The sequence below is a fragment of the Lepisma saccharinum genome, chromosome 7, assembly GCF_977018435.1.
Source record: "Lepisma saccharinum chromosome 7, izLepSacc3.1, whole genome shotgun sequence".
NCBI classification, from domain to species: domain Eukaryota; kingdom Metazoa; phylum Arthropoda; class Insecta; order Zygentoma; family Lepismatidae; genus Lepisma; species Lepisma saccharinum.
The window spans coordinates 85,375,374-85,389,841 of record NC_139235.1 but is presented as its reverse complement, the minus strand read 5'-3'; the positions used below and the strand labels follow the sequence as shown (position 1 = coordinate 85,389,841).

Genomic DNA, 14,468 nt, shown 5'->3' with positions numbered 1-14,468 from the left:
CAATATTTCACCCATAGCCATCCTAAATCAGAGGCATAAATTGGGGGGACAAGGGGGCACTTGCCTTCCCCCAATATTTTGAGACATAAGAACGCTTTATAAAAACCTGGTAATTATTAAAACTTTTAAATATATTATTCAATAGTAGTTTCAAATGGAATCGTATCCAAATATACAAATTTGTACATTTTTTAGATGGGCCAAGATACATTTTATATATATATATAGCGAAAATTTTGAATTTTTCTACTGTCCGGTGAGTGTTTCCTTATACCTTCTTTGATTTTTACTTAGCCCTTTTGGCCCTCCTTGCTTTTATCCATATATATATAAAAATCAAAGAAGGAAAAAGGACACACTTACCGGACAGTGGAAAAATTCAAAATTTTCACTACCTTGTTAGCATCATCGGTGTGAGACGAAAGAGACGGAACCGGAAGTTGGGGCCCTGCAGAGTTGCCAGGTCCCCATCGAAGAAGAAGCGGTGCGTAGAATGAAAAAATACTGTTTCATCACCAGGCTCGTCGAAAACTGTGAGTGTGTGGGATGGGTTTCATGGGATCACTTGGTAGGGACAGTGGGTGAGGTGCGGGTGTTACTGGGTGGCCTTGTTCAGGCCAGGTGGAGTGGTTGCACTCATGGCCAATATGTAGGCCCTCTCCCATCTTTTGCGAACAGAGGTGTTGGCTGGTTGGGGTAGGAGATGGATGATCGCTACCTGGAAGCAGTCGTTGAAACGGATGTTGTGGTGGTTGGTGTGGACGGCGACAGTGAAGTCCAGGTTGTGGGTGGAGGAGCGGTGGTTATGGATGCGGAAGTTGAGGGCCGTTGATGTTTCCCCCAGGTAAAAATCACCACAGATGTTGCAGGTGAGGATGTAGATCAGGTTTGAGGCGTGGCAGGTCCCTTTGGGATGGAGGGTGAATTTGCCAGTGGCCGTGTGCACCTGGAGGGTGTGAGAGGTAATGAGGATGGGGCAGGTTTTGCACCTAGGGTGGTTGCATTTGTGGGCAGGGGGGGTGTTGGATGTGTGGTGAAGACTGTTGTGAACCAGGATGTTTTGGAGGTTGGGGGGACATTTGAAGACCACTCTGGGCTTGTCGGGAAATATGTTTTTAGAACAAGGCCACCCAGTAATGATCGCACCTCACCCACCGTCACTCCCAAGTGATCCCATCCCTCCCTCCTGCCCTCCCAACCCATCCCACACACACACAGTTTTCGACGAGCCTGGTGATGAAACAGTGTTTTTTTGTTCTACGCACCGCTTCTTCTTCAATGGGGACCTGGCAACTCTGCAGGGCCCCAACTTCTGGTTCCGTCTCACACCGATGATGCTAACAAGTTAGCGAAAATTTTGAATTTTTCCACCGTCCGGTGAGTGTGTCCTTTCTCCTTCTTTGATTTTTATTTAGCCCTTTTGGCCCCTCTTGCTTTTATCCATATATATATATATATATACACACATACATACTGGGTGGCGCAAAAGTCACCCTACAGGTTACATTCCTAGGTTTTAATTCTGTTTTTTCTTCCTCAGTTTGAAAGATGCCACTGACGATCCAGGAGAGAATTGAAGTAATCCTTCTTGTGATTAATTTCAATAGCATAAGTGATTACTTGCTATATCGCATAGCTTTCAGCTGTAAATATCGAAGAATCATCCAATAAATGGAATTGTTTATTGATATTGTATTCGGGAATATAGTATGCACACCCGACTCCATTCATATCTTTGGAACCATCGGTATATATCTGTAAATGTTGGGGCCAATGGTCCCTGTACATTTCATACCGTCCAAGATTTTGTAGATGTATCTTTGCTTGTGGTTGTAATGGAATGGTTAATTGATAAATAAGGGGATGGGGGAAAGTAAAAATGTTTTGGTGTGCTGCATTGTCTATATGATAACAATGTATAAAATAATATGAGTTAAAAATTGTGGGTCTATTACATCTGCAGTTAACCATTGTTTTTGAATCTCAAATAAATTATTGAAGGGATGTAGATGATTTTCTTGTGTTTTAAGTATGTATTTATTGGTGAGTATTAGATGTCAAAATGATTATGACATCTCGCCACTCTCCATGTACACACTAATATTTGGACTAGAAGGCATGAGGCCTAAGCATATTCGTAAAGCCCTTCTCTGTAAGATGTCTATTTTGTTAAGAAAATGTTGTTTTGCACTGCCGTAACAGAATGCTGCATAGTCAAAATATGCGCAGAAACAATTTTTATAAAAGAGGAGTAATATTCGAGGGTAGCCACCCCATTTCATGGTGGTCATTCCTCGCAGAATATTTATGACATTTCTACCTTTGTTACATAAATAAGAGATGTGAGGTTTCCATGTTAATTTCCGGTCAAGCTGTACTTTAAGTTGGTAGTTTCGACTACGGGAATATTGGATATATGGTGAAGATTGTTGGGGTAGATATTGTTATTTTTTTATTGAATAAAATTATCGCAGATTTATGTGCACTAAAAGTGAGTTTTTTAGAATGTAACCAATCTTGCAGGGTTCTGATTAGATGTTGCATGGCTAAGATTCCTTGTGTGGCATCTGGTATGATTTTATAAAAACAAAAATCATCTGCATATTGCAGGATGTTGAAATTATGGAAATTTAAAGCATGAATAGGTTGGGTATAAATATTAATAAAGGGCTGAGTGGGGCTCCCTGTGGGATTCCCTTCAAGGTAAGTCGAGGAGGGGTTAGAATGGAATGGAACCATCCATAAATGGATCTATTTGCATATAGTTTCCAAACAATCAAAGACAACTGTGGGTGAATATGAAGATTGTGTAATTGGGTGCATAAGTGATGCAAATTAACTGAATCATAATCTTTTTCAACATCCACAAACAAACTATAGCAATAGGAATTTGTAACATGGCTATTTTGTATCACTGCACAAAGGGTGGCAACAGATCTTGACTACTGTGTTTGAGTCGAAAGACCATCTGAGTGGGTTGGAAAAAAAAATCCAGAGTCCATGTGAGTCTATTTTGTAAAGTTCTTTCAAATAATTTTTCAAAAACCGAAATTAATACTATAGCACTATATGATTGTGCTAGTTGTGGGAGTTTATTGGGTTTTAATATGGGTAGTACAATGTGACGTTTCCATTCGTGGGGGATATTTCCACTTTGATAGATATTATTATATAATTTGACTATTATATCAAATCCTGCTTTGGCTAGAAATTTTATTGCTTGGTATGGAATACCATCAAGACCCGGTGAAGTGGGTTTTATCCGTGCAAGTAGACTAAAAATTTCATCGCGAGAGATGGGGAGGAAAATCATGTACAAATTGAAAATTATTATTTATAACATATTGGTTTTCCACTGATGGTGGAGCAATCATTGAAAGAAAATTCTCGTGCCAATTACTATCTATTGTTTGTTTACAGGGTTTATGAGGGGTTCAGATGGAATTGAATTTGTGCCATACAGTTCTTATTGATTCTTGTAGATTGAGAGAATTACAGTATTCAATCCAGGCTTGTTTTTAGCATTTAAAAATGTTCTTTTTGCCTGAGCTATGGCCCGATTCCATCGAATTCGTGTATCATCATTAGGTGTAAGTGCAAAATGTTTTTCCCTTATTTTGCATTTACTTTTTGCCTTTGCACACACTGATGTCCACCAGGGTATGTTAGGAAATTTAGTGGGAAAAAAACGATTTTGTCTTGTACGAAGGATATCAAGTACTTGGGTGATCAGTTGTATGAGTTGGTTATAGGTGATGGGAGAGGAGAATTTAATTTTTCTTTCAGTATAAAAGAATCTAATATGGTAGTGTACATATCCCATGATATTTTAACTGTGTTCCATCGAATGATTGGTAAATGGGAAGGAGGAAGAGAGGGAGGTGGGAGGAATTGGGCATGTATTATAATCGGTACGTGATCACTGCCATATAATTTGTCAGTAGTCTTACCATTGTACGTGGGTGAAAATTGTTGGTGACACGATTGTTAGATCAATGGATGATGGGTTATTACTGTTACGGGGGATATGGAACATTTAAAATTAGGTCATTAGTATCCATCCATGCAGATATGGTCTCGCCAAGGTTATCCGATTTCTGTGTTCCCCAAATATAATGATGCCCATTGAAGTCTCCCGTGATGATATATGGTCCAGGGACAGATTGTAATACTGCTTGTAAATCATTTGTACTGATGTGCTGAGATAGATGGTGTGAGGGTATATGTATGTTTATTATCGTGTACAATTGTGCAGAAATTTCAATTTGAACAGCTTGGACTTCTACACTATATGTTTGTAAAAGGCGAAGATGATGTGAGATAGACAGTGCTTGGTGGGTAAGTTTTTCGTGGATATATATACTAGTGCCTTTGTCATGTAAAGAATATGGCGGACCAATGTGGTGATAATGGGCTAAACGATATGTTTCCTGGACACGTCCCTTAGTTTCCTGTAGGCAAAGGATTAAAGGTTGGTATTCTTGTATGAGGGTGAGAATATCTAGTTTTCTGGTGGAAAAGCTATTGAGATTCCATTGCAAGATGAAGACCAAGGGTTTTTTTTTTAAAAAAAAAAAAAAAGACTGAAATGAAGAGGTAAGGTCAGCAAGAACGGTAAGAAGATGGGTGGTTAGTTCATGTATGTGTACTAAGAGCGTATGTTGTTGGTGCAGGTTAGGTAATTGAAGTAAGTTATTCTACATGAAAGGTTTGGTATTGAGTAAAGAGGTATAAACATTATGAATACTGTCTCTGTGAGGAGGGACTTGCAGAGTATTACTTGTGTCAATAGAGGATGTAGATGGTTTATGTACTATGTTGTGTGGGTTTGGACGAGCTTTATGTCCAATTGGAGATGAAGGTGTAATTACGTCTTCCTCCTGAGAGGATTGATCGGTGGGGGATGAGTAAGGTTCGGAGGTAGTTAGTGTGGTTTTCTGGAACCTTTGTCTGTGGTGTCGAGGTTTATTGTGGGCAGAGTTGGGTTTCTGATATGTATATGAGGGATTATTGAGGGAGTGGTCCCCAGATTTTGGGCCAGATTGTGGGAAGTTGACAAGGTGTTGCCAGATGGAGTTGGTATGATCGTAGAGGTTGTTTGTGTGAGGAAAGGAGATTGTGGTATCAGTAGAGGAATGAATAGCTGGGGATGGATAACAAACTTTTTTGGGGTTTGGGAGTGGTGGAAAATCTGGTCTAGTATGAGGTAGTTTTAGGACATCCTACGGAGAGGAAGAACGTAGATAGGTACCCGACAGTTTTTGTTTTGCATCGTGATTAGAGATATTTTCCTGAGCCATACGAGTCTGTATGTTGTGTTCCAATTGCCAGTGAGGGCGTGTTTTGTCCAAAGCTGAATGTGTACCTGAACAATTTGATCATTTAGCAGGGAGAGTACAAGATTAGTCATGTCTGTTTTCTCCACAGGTAGCACATTTGGGAGATGAGCGGCATTGTTGTGAAGAGTGAGCATAACAATAACATTGTCTGCACTGTAGTACTGTTTTTTGTCAGGGTGTCACTTCAAGTATATTGCTGTTGACTATAATTTTTCTGGGAGAAGTTGACCTTGAAATGTGAGACAGAAGAGTTTTGTGTCAACGAATATAAAAGTACCATTATCATGCCAGTGTTTTTTTTTTCATTCATTTTGCCTGAATTATGGGAATTGATTGCATCCCGTCCAGAACATCCTGTTCAGAGACATAGTGTCCAATACCAAAAATTAGTCCCTCTCTTTGTACCAGTGACTGAGGAATGGGTGGATGTATGGCTATTTCAAGATGAAAAGATGTACAGAGTGTTCCGTTCAATTCTCCCTAATTTCAATTAATTACTGTGAACGAAGTACGATGAATTGTGAAATAACTGCAATACCAAATGAAAGGCCAGATCTTCAAGTTTTGTTTTCATGACTTGAAGTTGTCCATTTGCTCACTACGCAGCGCCATGGTTGCATAAATTAAAATGGTGACTGTTCAACAACGCGCGCAGGCAGTGGTGTGGTATGCTGAGACAAAATCTGTGATTGCAATGCAACGAAATTTCAGACGAGTGTACGGAAGAGATGCACCTGATTCTAAATCAATTAGGCTGTGGTTTAGTAAGTTTCTAACAACCGGCAGTGTCCTAAAACAATCTGGTGGAGCTCGGCATCGTGAGTTGGAGGAAAAGGTGGAAGAAATTCGAGCGGGGTTTCCATACCAAATTCTTTGTGAATTCTGGCTTGAATTGTTGCACAATCTGCACTTTATACGGATACAACCGAAGCCGCTTGTGCAGAACTCCATGCATTGTTGTTGGAGGCACATTGAATTGCCTAGATGCCTGGCGGATGCATTTACTTGGGCTTCTCTAAAACCCCGCACTTCCAGAAAATGAAGCAGCTTCAATTCGTGAAGTGAAAAAACTCCTGTGCTATTCAAGTTTACTTTTGCACATTATGGTGCATTGCCAGAGACAATTACAATTATAGCATCCATGAAAATCTTCGAGGAATCTATGCAGCAGATGATGGAAGTGCCAGGAGAAAAGGGGTGAGCTGTTGCGGAAAAGTGCTAACGGGAAGTGAGTGCAAATGAGGACTTGAAACAATTGAAAACAATTTGTGATATTCTAAAAGGTGAAAATGCTGTTACCAAAATGAGTCCAGCTACATTAGCTTGTTATATGTATGCTCCAATAACTTCTGTCGAAGTAGAAAGATCATTTTCTATTATGAAAAACATTCTCTGACAGACGACTATCAATGAATGTTGAGAACTTAAAAAGCACCTTGTAGTTATGTGCAATCAAGATGGAGAAAATTGAAATGCTCTTCCCAATTTAGATTTTAACATTTTGCCAGAAATTATAGATAAAAGTAAGCTACTTCTAAATGTGCCTTTTTTCGGTTTATTTTGCCTTTTTTTTCATTTTTAGTGCCTATTTACCACATTATAAATGCCTTTTTGCATGCCTATTTTAACGAAAATAAATGCCTGAACTTCCGGGCTCTAGTGATGATGTTTGTGTGATTTACCTCTTTGATTGCCCACAAATACAGTGCAATGTGGAGTGAATGCATATTTGCAAGTCAAGAAATGGCTGGTTTCCCTGGATGATCACCTTTTCGATTATTTACCACAGAACCTGCTACACACAGACTTGTCTTGTGTCCTCCATATATGTTTGTGATTGTCCATTCATCCATCCTTACCTTCGCGATTAGCCAAAAGTAGCAGAGAAATGGCATAAAATAAACTAAAACAAATCAAATCAAACCGAAAAAGCCATAGCCAGAGACACAAGGGATCATTTCATAGTTTACTCGGCACATTCATGCTAGTCGAAGAAGCAAAGTGCATATTCCAAATGAACATATTTCTGAGATACGTTCAATGCCTGCTCAATTCAGAAGTAGACGCTAATGTAAGTTCAAACTCTGAGATGCTGACAAATCTTGATCTACATTTGGTTTAACTCTGAAAGATAACAGGATACTGCTGCTATGTGGCTGTAATACATTGGGATGCTCGATATTCTTTGGAATTTCATTCAAGCCGAGCATACTGAGAAGTGGACTTTACATTTTCAATCAGTTATGCATATGTTCTCCTTTTGCTGCATCAGAGAAAATTGATTTCCAGTTACCGATGTTTATACACCCGATTCTCTGTCTGGGAGAGAGAGGCAGAGGCTTGTTAAAAATGTTATGATCAGTATTGGAAATGAGTAACAACATTGCAGTGTTAAATCAATATAATAAATAAAAATAAATGAGAATATAAGTTTGACATAGTCTCACATTATATAATAAAATATAATTGCAGTTCATGTCAGTGGCATGGCCAATAAGTGCAATAAGTGATGAAAAGTGCAGAAATGGGAACTTAGAATACTTACAAACCCAATCACATTATTCGGAAATTAGTCTAAGAAAATGAAAAGTCAGGATTTCACAGCATTACTGTATTTGAACACTTTTTGCAATTATCAAATAACATGTTACAAAATTATTAATCAAATACTGGCATCCTACAATTGGAACACACTCTCAATAAAATTTAACCTTTATTGAAGATCATCAAGGTTATTTGTGAATTTGAATGTGTCTTATCTAATACTCATTTTTAGAGAATGCCGCATTACAAAATGGACACTTAAGAGAACAAAAGTCCGTCTGCATTTTTTTGTATTCCTCTAGTTCAGCATTAGTAGAGAACATATTGTCACATTTTAGACACTTTATGTGTCTTCGTGTGTTTCCGAGAACACCACCTCCTACTTTCCCTTATGTGTTGCAAGATGAGTTTTTAAACTGTTCTTATGAAATTCTTCTCCACACTTAGATGAATATCTGGATATGCAATACTGACACTTGAAGGGGCATTCACCAGTATGATTACTCATATGTTTCTGTAGGTTATATTTACCATGAAAACATTTTGAACAAAACAAAACACACATGTGAATTGGCAGATTGTAGAAACATCTTCAGAATCCTTTAAATGGCTTCCATCTTCAGAGTTACCCATCCTGAAAAAGATAATACGGTCTTCAAGGAACCAACAAAACTGTAAATTCATTCCTGCTTTACATTTTGTTTAATTCTTTGAGCATAAATAGCATTACTTATGAAGAATTATATTTGGTACGGTCAATAAATAACCGGATTAATGCCGTGAAAGAGCAAAATAAAGTGACAGAGCAATGAAACTTATGGGATATGCAGGCCAGGCTGGGGTACACAACATGTCTATGAGACGAGGTCCAGACCATGTCACTAGGTGGCAGCACTGGCAGAGAAGGGAGGTTGTGTATGTGTAATTTGCCTCCAAGGAGCCAGTCTGCCTCCAAGGAGCCAGTCAGTCATTCAGTGAGGTGAATCATGGCGTTCAAGTGTCAAGGTGGCACAAAGGAGGCTCAGCGTTCCGTGATACAGTGGCAATGGACAAGACCTTGCTCAGTCGGTATACGCCAATGAGTAAACGTGAGAGCAAGGAGTGGAAACACCCCCGTCCCCGTGACCAAAGAAAAGCAGACAAGTCTACTTTATTCGCAAGGTGATATTCGTGTTTTTCTTTGATCATCGTGGTCCACTTCTCGGTCGCATCCTCTGGCAGGGTGAGAAAATGAACACTGCTCTGTACTCTTGTACTCTTGACATCTTGCAAAACAAGGCAAGGCCTGCAATCAGGCACAAGCAGCATGGCTTCCTGTCACGAAGTGTCATCCTACTGCAAGACAATGCATGTCCCCCTGTAGCTGGACACACTATGGACATGATCACACAAATGGGTTGGGAATGCTTAGATAATCCCCCTACAGCCCTGACCTATCCCCGTGTGACTTTCATGTGTTTAGCCCACTGAAAGGCACCTTAAGTGGAATTCCATTTGCCTCGGATGCACAAATGCAGGAGGCGGTCTTCCATTGGTGCTCACAGCAGCCACAGGACTTCTGGGACAAGAGCATCAAAAATCTGGTGAAGTGGTGGGATGCCTGCCTCAACAACATAGAGGAGTATACTGACCAGTATTAAAAGGTAAGTCCGTACAACTCATTCCGGTTATTTATTAACCGTACCAAATATATGTTCCTAAGTACTCATTAAATGATTCTCACAGAATTAAATTTGTATTATACATGCCAATAATTTCATAATTCAATTATGAAAACGCACAGCTTCCATATGATCTGAAAGCAAACAAGAATTTGTCCTGTCATGTGAAAGTGCAAAAATTGAAAACAATAGACCAATTGCCATTATATGTGCTCCAGCAAAAGTGAGGGAACAAATTTTGTATTGAACAATTTTCCAATAAGTTACAACCTATGTGTTTTCTCTATGTAACACTTTCTTTGATAATTATTTCTAATGTTTAAATTTTCTGAACAATTTGAGATAAAAATAGATGAAAACAAAGCAGTCTATCTTTACCAATTACCTTTATAATGATATTAGATGAAGCAAATGAAGGGAAAAAAAGAGGCTTAAAATGAGAATTAACACAGAGGCACAACACATACATCTTGCACACATATAAAGATGTGCAGAAAAAAGAAAACAGGAACCAGAGATAGACACATAAAAAGTAAGAATGAGAATAAATAGAAAAGAGCATGCAGAATTAAATATCAGAAATAAAAGCAAGGAAAAGAAAAAAAATTTTGCAATTTGGAATCAATAGTAGCTACAGAGGGAACAGCAGAAGAGGACTATTAAGCAGAATAAAAGAGGCAAAATGAAACTTTACACAATTATACCCAGTATGCAATTCACAAGAGAACAAAATTAAGGATATTCGAAAAATGTGAAATCAGGTTTTGCTACATGGCTACAAATATGGAGAATAAAAACGAGAAACATAAATAAATTACAAAACTTTGTAAACAAAATCTTGAGAAGAATTGTGTAAATCAGAAATCAGTTAGCTGAAAATAATAGATAACAAAACAGAAATTATGAACACAAAATGAAGATTGAAAGAATGAACTCTGCGAAGAATAAACAGTTCCCAAAGCCAAGCATTCGAATGGAATTTCCCAAGGAAAAAAGGATGACGCAGGGAAACCTGGATAAGGTTATCAGCAGAGACTGTGCACATACGGACAAAGGGTGAGCAGAAGTCCAGAACCAAGTCCAACAGAGGAGATTCCTGGAAGAGCCATTTTCCATCCAATGAAATAAGTCAAGTCCTAGTAGCATCATAAGGACAATTGAGGCATTACTTCAAAGCAATATTAGTGGGATTGCTCTTGAAAACCAGAAACCAGCAGGGATAGGAATTGATGCATTGATCTCAAGTCACTCTATGAAAAGCCACTTGGTAGGCCCTGGAGGTATTTTTTTTCAACCCTGCTTCCCACATTGATGCAGTGCTGAATCTACAATCCGCAAAACCCTGCGGTGCACGGGGAGGGGTGGCAGGAGACAAGTAAACCTTTAGGGGGCCTTCATCAATTGGCATAATACAGGGTTCGTATATGCGTATGTAAAAAATAAACGTAGGTACTCTGGAGTACAGAAGCGAATACAATATATACAGGGAAATGTAAAGTTTCCTGTGCATAAAGCAGCATGCCATGAAGGCACATTTAGGGTATGTGGGCCCCTCATATTTTCGATGTCGACATTCTTGGAAGTGATGTGATCAGTACCACGTTGCAGCTGCCTTTAGCAACCCCCCCCCCCTTTTCCCGGTACCATTTGATTTGAGGCTGGGTGGGTCCTAGAGCTGCATTATGCAGGGACAAAGCTGGAATAATTCCAACCTAAAATCACCCACCCCTTGTTTTCCACGTGGTAGTCAGACTATAATCATATCAGGTTAGAATTTCACGAGAAATGCAGGGGTGAAGGAAGATTTTGTCAACCTATCTTTCCTTAATCAGGAAAAAAGTTATGACTGTATGATTGTAACAAATGTATCACTTTCCAGGTGTAAGAAAACAGTGCCATATATATATATCGCATCACGCTCTCTGACATCACTCCCTTCCCATTTAAAATAAATGAGTTGAATTCTATATGGCGACCACCAATATGGCGGACGTCCAATTGGAACACAACAATGTGGTTCCCCCTAAACCTAACCTGTTTCAATCATGACCAATTGTACCCAGCCTAACCCCTTTAATTATTATAGGGTGTGTTAAGGGACTTTGGAATCACTCTCTAGGCCCTTATATGTGACCTTGTCAACATGAGATCAATAATCACACACACGCATACATTATATATGATATGTGTTTTGATTGATTGATTTGGTGTTTAAGTCTACTTTATGCACAGTAAGGCTATTCGGGACTGGACCTACCAACCACTATGTGCTTCCACCGGGTATCGAACCCGGGACCCTTGATTACAAGGTGACGACGCTTCCACTGCACCATCAAGGAGGCTGATATGTGTGTGTGTAAAGGTAGGTAGCTAGAGGGCAGTGGCATGCGGTGACATTTAGACTAGGGTACACAACATGGGTTCATTGAAGGGGGCAGTTAGAGGGGTCAGACCCCCCCCCCCCAGTCCATCCTGTTATGCAGAAAATTACTTTTTCCAAAATTTTGTAATGGAAAATTTATCATCCTTGTATAATTTTCAAATAACAGGAATCACTTTTTGGAACGGCACAGCAGCATTTATCAATCGTTGCAACCTTTTGTAAGACCTTCGTTCATCCTGCACAAAAGTTGTTGCTTGAGAATAAAGAATCACACCATTTTTTTAATTTTCTTTTACGAAGAACATGTACTGAAGATTAAGGGGAGCAGAGGTTATTTGAATCTTGCTTTGTGCACACGGAAACTGACTGAAGCTAGTTTAAAATAGGATGTCAATAATTGAAACAAACATTAACGAGTAAACTAAGGAATCTCTGATATAACCTTAAACGCTACCAGAGAGATCCAAATGTAACGAAGTAAGATACGCGTATATGTATGATATTTTATATTTATATTCACAAATACTATACTCTGATTAATTCCTTCATGCAGCGCAATGAGCACTGAATGGGAACGAACTGGTATAATGATTTTCCGTGCTTTCGAATAGCATGTGATACATTTGATAAATATCAGTATCCTCCGTATACTCTACTATTTGACACACCTTTCTCAGAGGAAACCACCCTACAAGGCCAACAATAAAGTTTTCGCTTTTTCTACTGCCAGTCAACTGTACAGTTATATATATAAATTTTTCTGAAAATGCCTAACATGCTGCTTACCATCCTTCAATAACTCCTGCCAATCAGGAACACGCACACCTCCCATTTCGAATTGTTTGCACTTTTTCGTAATTAGTATTATGCCGAAAATCCCATCTCCAGAATGTCATCAATAACACCTGAATCCTCTCCCCCCTCCCCATTTTATCACTTCACTGCACCGACAAACAAGCAAATAATATGAACGAAACACAGCAAATATCACACGACAGAAGAAAGCATAAGTCAACCTCCCACGGTAACAAGTGTCTGCTGTCCCCGAAAACCACGCGTTCTTGTGGATGAATGACTCGGAGTTGCTAGTCGATGAAATATTTTGTAGAAGGGAGATAATAAAGATCACGAAGAAAATACGTCAGCATACAATGGTATTCATCCCAGCACACTTCAAAAGCTAAAAAAGAAATGTTGAGCACAATATACCTACCATCCATATACATCACATTTTTAAATGTCTGGGAGGAGGGAGGGGGGCTCATTCGAATACCATAGTAGGATTGTGTTTAGTTATGTTTTTTTTTTGTTTTCCTATTCATTCATATTGTCAGGTCAACAGTAACGCCCATCCTCATCAACTTATAGGCTGAAATGCAAATTAACTTAAATAAAATGTTGATCTCTGGAATGGGATAAACAGATACTTTCATACTCTGAGTATTGTGTGAAACTTGCAAATTGTTCACATAAATTCTCCCTGAGACAGTGACAACGCCAAATGGGGGTTCACGCGCAAAACTCAATCCTCAGTCGTTCAGTCCATTCTGCTCTCCTCACCTCTCTATATGCAAAATTCTTGCTAGCGTAATTTAAACATCACAAATATTTTATGCCTGATAGTTTACGTGTATATTAAATATGGTCTTCTACTACAAATATTCTTGCCCTCCTCTTAGCAATCATTTTTTTATAATGTATTATTATTATTGCAATGGAACACAGTGATCTATCTACGCGTGACTGCTATAGATTGACCACAAGGAAAAAAAACCTTGGGACGAAAAGTCCCCGCCCCGCGCAGCATTCCCATCTTCCCTCCACCTCAGGCCATAACGAAGCATGGTCCACTCTCCCCCTCCCCTACTCGTGGGAGTACGGTACACAGGAGATGCGGGTCTGCGCAGGTTGTTTTGCTCGTGGTTCCACTATAAATGTGAGTAAGCTAAACATTCCAGAAAAAATTACATGTTGACTACTGCCAACACTGCAGACGCTGTCAAAATCCTTGGTACCCTGGCTTCTCAGACCTCTCTGCTTTGAACAGGGACGAGTGCGGGCAGACCCAAACATATGGCCAGGGCTGATCTGAGCCACTGTGGTTGCCTTCTGAAATTCTAGGGTACTCAAGAGAAGTGGCTGCGTTTGCTCACGGAAATCGGCAGAAACGCAGATTGGGTGGGTGTGGACATCGCCGAAGGCACAATCAGGATCATTCGGGACTGCGTCGAGGAAGACCAGGTGGTGCAGGTGACACAAGGCAGGCAGTAGCGTGTTCGTGCGGAAATCGGAATTTCTTGCTGTGGTAGGACCTTCGGAGCGATAATTGTCGAATTTTCATGTTCAGGGAAGGCGAAAAAAATATTATTTTTTTCTTACCGCGGTACCATCTCCGCTTCAAACGCCGTACCCTTTTGTGAATGAAGACAGTGGATCTTCGAAATTAATAGGATTGAACCATTAAATTGTGCAACGCGGAAGTACGAAATCTTCTAAATTTTCACGTAAGTAATTTTAAACCGCGTTTACCGCAACCACCAT

At 39.5% G+C, this 14,468-nt stretch overlaps 2 protein-coding genes across 7 annotated transcripts in view; one reads left to right on the top strand and one right to left on the bottom strand.

Annotated features, from left to right (window-relative positions):
• Window positions 1–2,341, top strand: part of LOC145989983 (uncharacterized) — a 65,239-nt gene extending 62,898 nt beyond the window's left edge. For all 3 annotated transcript variants that reach the window (XM_083125542.1, XM_083125541.1, XM_083125543.1), the window contains one exon: window positions 1,541–2,341. The gene's annotated coding sequence lies outside the window, so the exon portion shown is untranslated. The remainder of the gene's footprint in view (window positions 1–1,540) is intronic.
• The window catches only part of LOC145989985 (uncharacterized), a 180,355-nt gene that overhangs the window by 139,888 nt on the left and 25,999 nt on the right, over window positions 1–14,468 (bottom strand). The window lies entirely within an intron of this gene.